The sequence below is a fragment of the Neltuma alba genome, unplaced genomic scaffold (assembly GCF_004799145.2).
Source record: "Neltuma alba isolate B1F8T4 unplaced genomic scaffold, ASM479914v2 tig00012055_pilon, whole genome shotgun sequence".
NCBI lineage: Eukaryota > Viridiplantae > Streptophyta > Magnoliopsida > Fabales > Fabaceae > Neltuma > Neltuma alba.
In genome coordinates this window covers 125,565-135,916 of record NW_021636619.1, presented here as the reverse complement: position 1 = coordinate 135,916, position 10,352 = coordinate 125,565, and positions in this window count along the sequence as shown.

Below are 10,352 nucleotides of genomic sequence, written 5' to 3'. Positions count from 1 at the left end.
ATTATTAAACATGAAAAAGTTCAGAAATTGAGTTCAGTCACTTAAGAGTTGAAAGATTGAGTTATATCAAATTGTGGAGGCGTTTGAGTTTAAATAATTCAAAACTTTAATAGATTAAAAATTAGGTTAAAGTGTATCCAGTACTCTAAAATATTTTGTGGTGTATTTATCATCCCAAAATATTTATCTAGATGCGTTTAGCACCTTGAAGTAATTTTTTGCCTAAATGCTAGATATACCAAAAAATATTTTTTAGGTGTTAGACACACCTAAAAAAAATACTTTAAGGGGCTAGATGTATCAAAAAATGTTTTTCGGTGCTAGACGCACTTAAAAAAATATTTTGAGGTACTGCATGTATCTAAATAATACTTTATGGTACTGGATATACCTAAAAAAAATTTTAGGATATTAGATGCACCACAAAATATTTTAAGGTATTAAATTTATATGAAAAAATATTTGGAGGTATTGGATGTATTCTTAAAATTTTAATTTTCTGGAAAAAAAAAAAGCACTAATCAATGCTCTGCTTTAGACTTTTCACCCGTGCAGCTCCCTGTTTTCGTTAAACTCTGCTGGTTTTTGATAAAGTGAATTGCTTGGCCTTTTTTTGTAACCAATATACTGTAAACAGTAAATAAAAAACACTGAAGTGCTACACCGTTGAAGGAAATTACTAAAAAGCTTTCACTAAGAATCGTCAAGAATCGCTCACTATTTCAATGAGTTCAGATTTGTACGAAAATTGCTTACCTACACAGTGACTTTTTTCTCCCTGTTGAAACTGAATACCATTAGCTCAGAAGAGAAAGAAAAAACTGCGAGGCTAGAATAAACAGATATTAGTTTTCTGGGAAAATGACATTGAGGTCCCACAGAACCAAAAATACAGCAAAAAGGTCCCCTGAAATCCCATAATTTTTCTAAAGTCCCAAAGGGACTTAGATGCAATTTTCAGAATCTAGAAATTACCCTCTTGCCCTTGCTTATGAGATTTGAAAATGCTGAAAGGAGATTAGAGCCTCTGTTTTTTGTTTGACCGGAAGAAAGCTGAAACCCTCTTGTGCTTTTGTGCTGCTGGAAATCTGGTGACAACCCATCGCGATGCTCAAATTCCCCTCACAACCCGTCGAAAATCGTGAGCCTTCGTGCTGGTTGGTGTGTGTTGTGATTTAAGTTGGGTGTGTAGAATGATAATGGGTGCTCTGTTTTTGGGTTGTTTTTGGATGGTTTTCCTCTGTTCTGACGTTGGTTTAGTGGCAAAGGAAGAAAAAGATGAAGGTTAGTGAGGGTAGAAACCCTTAGCACGAAATGGGACTGTGTTGTCAATCAGGCCGCGATTGTTGTCAATGTGTGCCGCTACACTTGTCAATGTAGCTCTTTAAGTTGTCAATGACAGTTGCGTGCTTCTTGATGCAGGTTTAAGTTACTGATGGTATTTCAAAGCTTTTGTTTTTGGTTTAGGATTCAGAAGTTAATGAATGGAAAAGCTGTGTTTTTGGCTGGTGTGTGTTGTGATTTAAGTTGGGTGTGTAGAATGATAATGGATGCTCTGTTTTTGGGTGGTTTTCCTCTGTTTTGACGTTAGTTTAGTGGCAAAGGAAGAAAAAGATGAAGGTTAGTGAGGCTAGAAACCCTTAGCACGAAATGGGAATGTGTTGTCAATCAGGCCGCGATTGTTGTCAATGTGTGCCGCTACACTTGTCAATGTAGCTCCTTAAGTTGTCAATGACAGTTGCGTGATTCTTGATGCAGGTTTAAGTTACTGATGGCAAGTACGTCTGGAAAACATCTATTTTGCTTTGTTCACATAAGGGGAAAGTTTATAAATGATGGAGAAGATAATATGAGATATGTGGGAGGTAGTGTAAGAACAACCAATGTAAAGGAGGGCACAAGTTATGAAGAATTGAAGGAAATTATATCATCAATTGCTGGAAAAGAAAGCAACTCATTTCTTCTGAAATTCTCGGTTGTGTTTGATAAAAAAACTTTTGTGGAGTTGGTAGATGATGATAGGGTGGAACATTTGATAAAGTTCAATGAAGAAAGTGGTCATGTGTATGTCGAAGAAAATGAAAATGAGGACCATATAGAAGCAACAAGGGATCATATATACAATGGAGGACCAAGATGTGTAAGTATAGTTGAACAAAACTGTAAATGGGTGTGAAGGAAATTTTTTGTAAATGGATACACACCAATAGTTAGTTTCTCGTAATTACATGCAACCCCTGTGTTTTTTTGGAATGGGTTGTGAAATAGGTGTAGTTTCATGTATATGAAGGTGTAAATGAAAGTTGACTATGAATTGGCATGTTAGATTCTGCTGTCATTTAAGTTGTCATACCTGCACTCTGTATTGTCATTAGACCTGTTATGACTTATCAATAGAGCACTGTCACTTGTCAATTAATTTGCTGATGTAAGTTGTCAACAATATGAATTCAAGTTACATAACTTGTTTTAGTAACATATGATATTTTCAATCACTCTGTCATATTATATTTTTGGTTATTTGTCATATATAATCATTATTAATGAAGTGTCAATGGTGGCACTGTGACTTGTCAATGGTGGCATAGTGACTTGTCAATCATGTCCTTAAGACTTGTTAATGGTGACGCTGTGACTTGTCAATGGTGGCACTGTGACTTGTCATTGGTGGCACTATGACTTGCCAATGGTGGCACACTGACTTGTCGTTGATGGCACTATAACTTGTCAATGGTGGCACACGGACTTGTCATTGGTGGCAAAATGACTTGTCAATCGTCGCACCGTGACTTATCAATGGTGGCACTGTGACTTGCCAATGGAGCACTGTGACTTGTCACTGGTAGCACTGTGACTTACCAATAGAGCAGAGTGACTTGTTAATTGAACATAACTCTGAGTAACACCTTCTGATTAATTATATTTTAATATAAATATTACTTAACAGTACAAATAAATAACACCTTCAGTTGTAAAAATTTTGAATATCAATTGTTAATATCCACATATTCATTTGTTATATCACTTGTCATTAACTCATGTTATACTACTTATTAATATTACATAAATTTGTCGATATCAATAAAGATATAAAACAACAAAAATAAAAATGTGAGTTGTCCCTAAGAAATTGGTATCATAACATCTGATAACAAAGATAATAATATTATAAACATAATTTGATCAGTTTGTTACAAAAGGACCTATTGACCATTAAGCTATTGCCCTCATGGCTCACACCCTTAGGTGCCAATCATCTCATAACACATCCTGGCATAACATAACAAAAAATTAATGGACTCCTCTATCTCCTCCTCTTGCTCTTGTTGAAGTCCAATAGCATTGACATCACTTCATCCCTATGTTCATTTTGTGGATGGGTAACCAACTACCACAAACAGCCAACCTTCAACTCTTGCAATTCATCATTGGAGTATCGTGGCATGGTATATCCTGCAGCATCACGAACAGTGCCATCCCACTCTTGTAGCCAAGAGAGGACATGAACTCCACATGAATCACTGCCAAGCAAATTCAATATGTAAGCAGCATGCAATTTTTATTGTGAACAAACACAACATAACACAATCAAACAGAACAACTACACTCACGTATCATTCTGCACATAAACTTTAGCCCATTTCACTTCGTTGCCAATTTTGTCCTCATTGGCAAACAACTCTGGCTTAACAGCACGCAACATCGTATGGAAACAATTCATCTGCAAAAAAAAAATACATAATCAAAAGGTTTTACTAACAACACAGCATCCAGTGAAGGGACAGAGCATATTGTGACAAGTAACATAGCATCCAGTGACAAGGGACAGAGCATCCAGTAACAAAAAACAGCATCCACTAACAACTAACAGAGCATCCACTAAGAAATGACAGAGCATCCAGTGAGAAATGACAAAGCATCCAGTGTGAAGTAACAGCATCCAGTGACAAGTAACAGAGCATGCAGTGACAACTAACAGAGCATGTAGTGACAACTAACACAGCATCTAGTCAACTAAGCATCCACTGACAACTAACAGAGCATGTGATGACAACTAACACAGCATCCAGTGACAACTAACAGAGCATGCAGTGACAACTACGTAGGCTGCTAGTGACAACTATAAGAGTAGTCATTGACAAGTATAACAGCAGCAAATAAATACACACAGTCTGTGTTGCTATAAAGTGTTTGGGATTGAAGTGCCCTTTATTCGTCCTCTTTTTCAGACGCAATCATCAATATGGAAATAGAAATCCCCACAAAGGAATATAGTAACCATTACAGAGCATACAATCTTCACAAATACTTTGAACTCCAAGCAAGGCATATCAACTATTCAACCTCATTTTTGTAACTTTAACAATCCACCGTGGTGCTCAAAATCCACTTAGTATGCCACCATTGGCAAGTCACAGTGCCACCATTGACAAGTCACATTGCCACCAATGACAAGTCTTGTGCTATCATTGACAAGTCAAATTGCCACCAATGACAAGTCCGTGTGTCACGATTAACAAGTCATAGTGCCACCAACGACAAGTCAGTGTGCCACCATTGGCAAGTCACAGTGCCACCAACGACAAGTCACAGTGCCACCATTGACAAGTCACAGCGCCACCATTAACAAGTCTCAAGGACATAATTGACAAGTCACAATGCCACCATTGACAAGTCACAATGCCACCATTGACACTTCATTAATAATGATTATATATGACAAATAACCAAAAATATAATATGACAGAGTGATTGAAAATATCATATGTTACTAAAACAAGTTATGTAACTTGAATTCATATTGTTGACAACTTACATCAGCAAATTAATTGACAAGTGACAGTGCTCTATTGATAAGTCATAACAGGTCTAATGACAATACAGAGTGCAGGTATGACAACTTAAATGACAGCAGAATCTAACATGCCAATTCATAGTCAACTTTCATTTACACCTTCATATACATGAAACTACACCTATTTCACAACCCATTCCAAAAAAACACAGGGGTTGCATGTAATTACGAGAAACTAATTATTAGTGTGTATCCATTTACAAAATATTCCCTTCACACCCATTTACAGTTTTGTTCAACTATACTTACACATCTTGCTCCTCCATTGTATTATCTCTTGTTGCTTCTATGTGGTCCTCATTTTCATTTTCTTCGACATACACATGACCATTTTCTTCATTGAATTTTATCAAATGTTCCACCCCATCATCATCTACCAACTCCACAAAATTTTTTTTATCAAACACAACCGAGAATTTCAGAAGAAATGAGTTGCTTTCTTTTCCAGCAATTGATGATATAATTTCCTTCAATTCTTCATAACTTGTGCCCTCCTTTACATTGGTTGTTCTTACACTACCTCCCACATATCTCATATTATCTTCTCCATCATTTATAAACTTTCTCCCTGTGTGAACAAAGCAAAATAGATGTTTTCCAGATGTACTTGCCATCAGTAACTTAAACCTGCATCAAGAAGCACGCAACTGTCATTGACAACTTAAGGAGCTACATTGACAAGTGTAGCGGCACACATTGACAACAATCGCGGCCTGATTGACAACACAGTCCCATTTCGTGCTAAGGGTTTCTAGCCTCACTAACCTTCATCTTTTTCTTCCTTTGCCACTAAACTAACGTCAGAACAGAGAAAAACCATCCAAAAACAACCCAAAAACAGAACACCCATTATCATTCTACACACCCAACTTAAATCACAACACACACCAACCAAAAACACAGCTTTTCCATTCATTAACTTCTGAATCCTAAACCAAAAACAAAAGCTTTGAAATACCATCAGTAACTTAAACCTGCATCAAGAAGCACGTAACTGTCATTGACAACTTAAAGAGCTACATTGACAAGTGTAGCGGCACACATTGACAACAATCGCGGCCTGATTGACAACACAGTCCCATTTCGTGCTAAGGGTTTCTACCCTCACTAACCTTCATCTTTTTCTTCCTTTGCCACTAAACCAACGTCAGAACAGAGGAAAACCATCCAAAAACAACCCAAAAACAGAGCACCCATTATCATTCTACACACCCAACTTAAATCACAACACACACCAACCAGCACGAAGGCTCACGATTTTCGACGGGTTGTGAGGGGAATTTGAGCATCGCGATGGGTTGTCACCAGATTTCCAGCAGCACAAAAGCACAAGAGGGTTTCAGCTTTCTTCCGGTCAAACAAAAAACAGAGGCTCTAATCTCCTTTCAGCATTTTCGAATCTCATAAGCAAGGGCAAGAGGGTAATTTCCATATTCTGAAAATTGCATCTAAGTCCCTTTGGGACTTCAGAAAAATTATGGGATTTCAGGGGACCTTTTTGCTGTATTTTTGGTTCTGTGGGACCTCAATGTCATTTTCCCTAGTTTTCTTCATCACTATCAATCTCAACTAAAGAAAAGATAGACGTGATTAAAGATACAATAATTCTTTTAAAACTATGGGACATTTTGGCAATACGGTCTGTCATAAGTTATTCCTCCGACTTACCTTAATATAGGATTCCTTACTTGTTAAGTTGATTTGGGTCTTAAATATAAGATTTATTTTTTATATTTATCAAGTTTTTTTTTAACTTACTCCTATAATATCTTACTTTAACCAAAATCTACCCCTAATTAGATCTTACATTTACGACTGAAGTAGTAATTTTTACTCTCTCTCTCTCTACTCTTATTATACATCATACATGATCATCCTTGAGGTAAAAAAAAAAATTAAGAATATTTTTAGAAAATACAAAATGTAAGGGAAAATCATTCTTGAGGTATTTATAGGTTGCTTTAATTTTTAATTAGGTATCTATGTTTTTTTTCTCCTCATTAAATTATTTTTTATTCTTTTAACATGATTAATCTCTATAATTTCACTTTATTAGCATTATTTGATCATTTACAAAAACTAATTGAGCTACAAAGTAAAATTAAATGATTTAAAATGAAAAGAAAAACTCACAGGTATCAAATTAAAAACTGAGACAAACTATAGGTACTTAAAAAATGATTTTCCTCTACTCCCAACTTATATAGGAGAATGTGGACTTAAGTATTCTAAGTTAGGATATTCACAAGATGAGACCGGGACAACCCCATCCGGTCTCATCCCAATGAATAGGAATGAAACAGGATTTTGCGTCCCGTCCCAAAAAAGTCCCGGTCCTAATCAGAATGGGACGGAGTTTTTCTTATTTTCTTTTTCTGTGAAAAGTTCATGCAAAAAATGGATTGTAGAAGGAAAGAAGAAGGGCTAGTTTGAGAAGTTATTCATGCCAATTGAATCAATTCAAGATAGGAATCTAATTTGCAACAGAACAGGACGTGCGAAAGATCAACTAAATGAAGACAAATCAATTTTCTTACAGCAACTCCACTAGCAAAGAAAAAAAGCAACCCGGGAATAATAAATCAAGTAAGTAAGAACCAATCAACCCAACGAACGTCCAAAGGGTCAACATATTTATTGAAATTGCTTGACCAAGTTCTCCAAGAGGGTACTTTAAAAGGAAAGAGAACTATTTACGGAGAGCAAACTTTATAAAGAAACTATTTATTTCGTTTTATTTATAGGTGACTTTTCAACATGTTTCTTCAATTAAGAAATTTAAATTCCATTATTTTTATTCTAAAATTTAATAACTCTTTAACTTTAATTTTATTTAATATATATACTTTTCAAGAAAACACTAGTTTATTTTTTTTACTAACAAGAATTGTACATTTATATTATAAATTTAATAAGATGACTTATATTAAAGACAAACAAAATAACTTACTTATTCTATAAATAAAGCATACAAATAAACTCTTACGTTCCATTTACCCCATGTTTTATCGCTATCATTTGAATTTGTTTTAGATGATTAGTAATGCTAATTTTCTTATGAGGCATTTAAATTAAATATCATTTGGTCTGACATTGAGTTGAGGAAAATAAGACACATGGCATGCATTTATCAACTTATGAGATGGAAAAATATAAGAGCAGATCCACTCTCCCCACTCCACCACGTTTTCCCCTAAAAAGTAATATTAGTTCACTTATGCCCCAAAAAAAAATATCCCAATTCAAGATTAAACAAGCACAAACTAATTGAATGTTTGTGTCAAAAATCTCCTAAATTGGTTTTTTATTTTCATAAAAATATAATTGATATCTTAAAGGGAGCTAGCTTGACTCTTTACCAAGATACTACAAACAGTAAAAGAAAATACCCAAATCCTATATGATAAAAATATTTATCAAAATATTAAGCCTAAAAATTCAGACTAAGAACAAGTTTAAAAATACGAAGAACTCGTTCACGTAAAGAACAATTTTGTATTCTTCTCCCATCACATCATCCTAGCACACATGATATATTATTTTTTATCGAGAGAAAAGTGAACTCGTTCATATCAGCCTTCCATCTATCTTTCCATAATACTCTCTCCACTCATTTGAAAAATCTCCTCCTTTTTTATCTTCACATGCGACAATTACAAGGTTAGGTCCAAAAAGTATTTTGTTTTTCTTCATTATTTTTTATGAAATTGCTGACACATTCAAGTTTTAGAAAAAATATATTTGTATAAAAAAAAAACTTTAGTATACCCAGTACTTTAAACATCTACCTAGTTCTATTTACAAGGTTGAGAATTTTTTTTAATCTTTTTATGAGTTACATTATTAAATTTTTAATATGAACGTATTATTTTATCTTTTTATTTATTATTTTGAAAATTGTCATTTTCTTCAAAATTATCTATATTAAACATGAACAAAGTTCAGTCCAAAAAAATATGAGTAAAATTGAAAAGTTATTGAATTTTAAGAAGAGTTAATGAGATTTAATATTTTTCTTAGTTTCAATTAACAATAATAAATAAAAATTAAAATAGTCTATTCATATTAAAAATTTAATGATGGAAAAAAATCTCTTAGCTTTATAAATAGGATCAAAGAAATAATTTAAAATGATGATTTAGTATTTGGATTAACTTTTTAAAACTATTTTACGAAGTTCAAAATCGATATATGCGATGAATTTATTTCGGCTTGTGCGAAAATACTTTTGCTAAATGTCTCTGGGGGTTTTCATAAACCCCAATATGTAATAAGTTGTAACAAAATGTTTAGTGAGTCTTTTGTAACCACAATATTATTCATCAATGATAACTTGTGCTCAAAAAAATATATTATTTTCCCTCATTATTTTTGATGAAATTGTAGATAGATTAAAGTTTTAATAAAAAGATATCTGTTAAAAAGAAAAAAAGAGCTAAACCTTGATTCTCTTTATTAAGGCAGGGTATAATTTTTCCATGTGAACGTAAAATGGGGGGAAATGTTTTCAAGCGAGCGGAGAAAGTGTCATGGGAAAAAGAGATAGAAAGCTGAACTCGAACTTTTCTCTCAATAAAAAATAAATATGCCAGATACGTTAGGGTGATGTGATGGGAGAAGAATGCAAACACATTGTTTGTGTGAACGAGTTCTTCATATTTTTAAACTTCTTGTTGTTTTAAATGATTTTGGGTGTAGCATCCTAGTAAATATTTTTGATCATGTATGATTTTAGTATTTTCTTTTACTGCTTGAAGCATCTTGGTAAAAAAGTAGAGCGGGCTTCTCTCCGCTGCCCCCTTCCCTCTGCTACCCTCCTCTACCTAAAACTATGTTGTTTTGGGTAGAAAACTGGAAAGCTGAATTTTTTTTTTTTTGTAAAGAAATAATATTTGATATACTAAATATCCTAATTTTTTTCTTAAGAACATCTACCCCCTATTCTAAAGTGATTTTTGGTATACTCAGCATTTTAAAATTTTCATCAGTAGCATTCAACATCCTAAAATAATTTTTCATTCTAGTAGCACCTAATATCTTAGGGTATGTTTGGATTAACGTTGGGCAAAACTGACTTCTAAACAAATTGACTTTTGTAACTGAAGTTAGAGTAAAAGTCAGTTAGTGTATGTTTGGATAGGTGTTTTTAAAAAGTTAGTTAGAAAAGTTGAAAGCTGTTTGGATGATTAAGAGAAAAGTTAGTTTAGTTGTAAAATGACTGAAAATGACATGAATTTTATTGAATAGTAGTATTTGAAATTTTATGTTTTTAATGTGATAATAATTTTAAAAAATACATAAAATTATTATGATAAAATATAAATAGTTTATTTGTGAAATTATAAAATGAGAATATTTGTTACTGAGAAAAATTTGAAAACAAATTTTAGATAGTTATTATGATAAACAAAGGAGGAGCTTAGATTTATTAGAGAGAGAGAGAGAGAGAGGGAGAGAATAAAACTGTGCGTTTTCATTTAGGGCAAGGGGATATCAT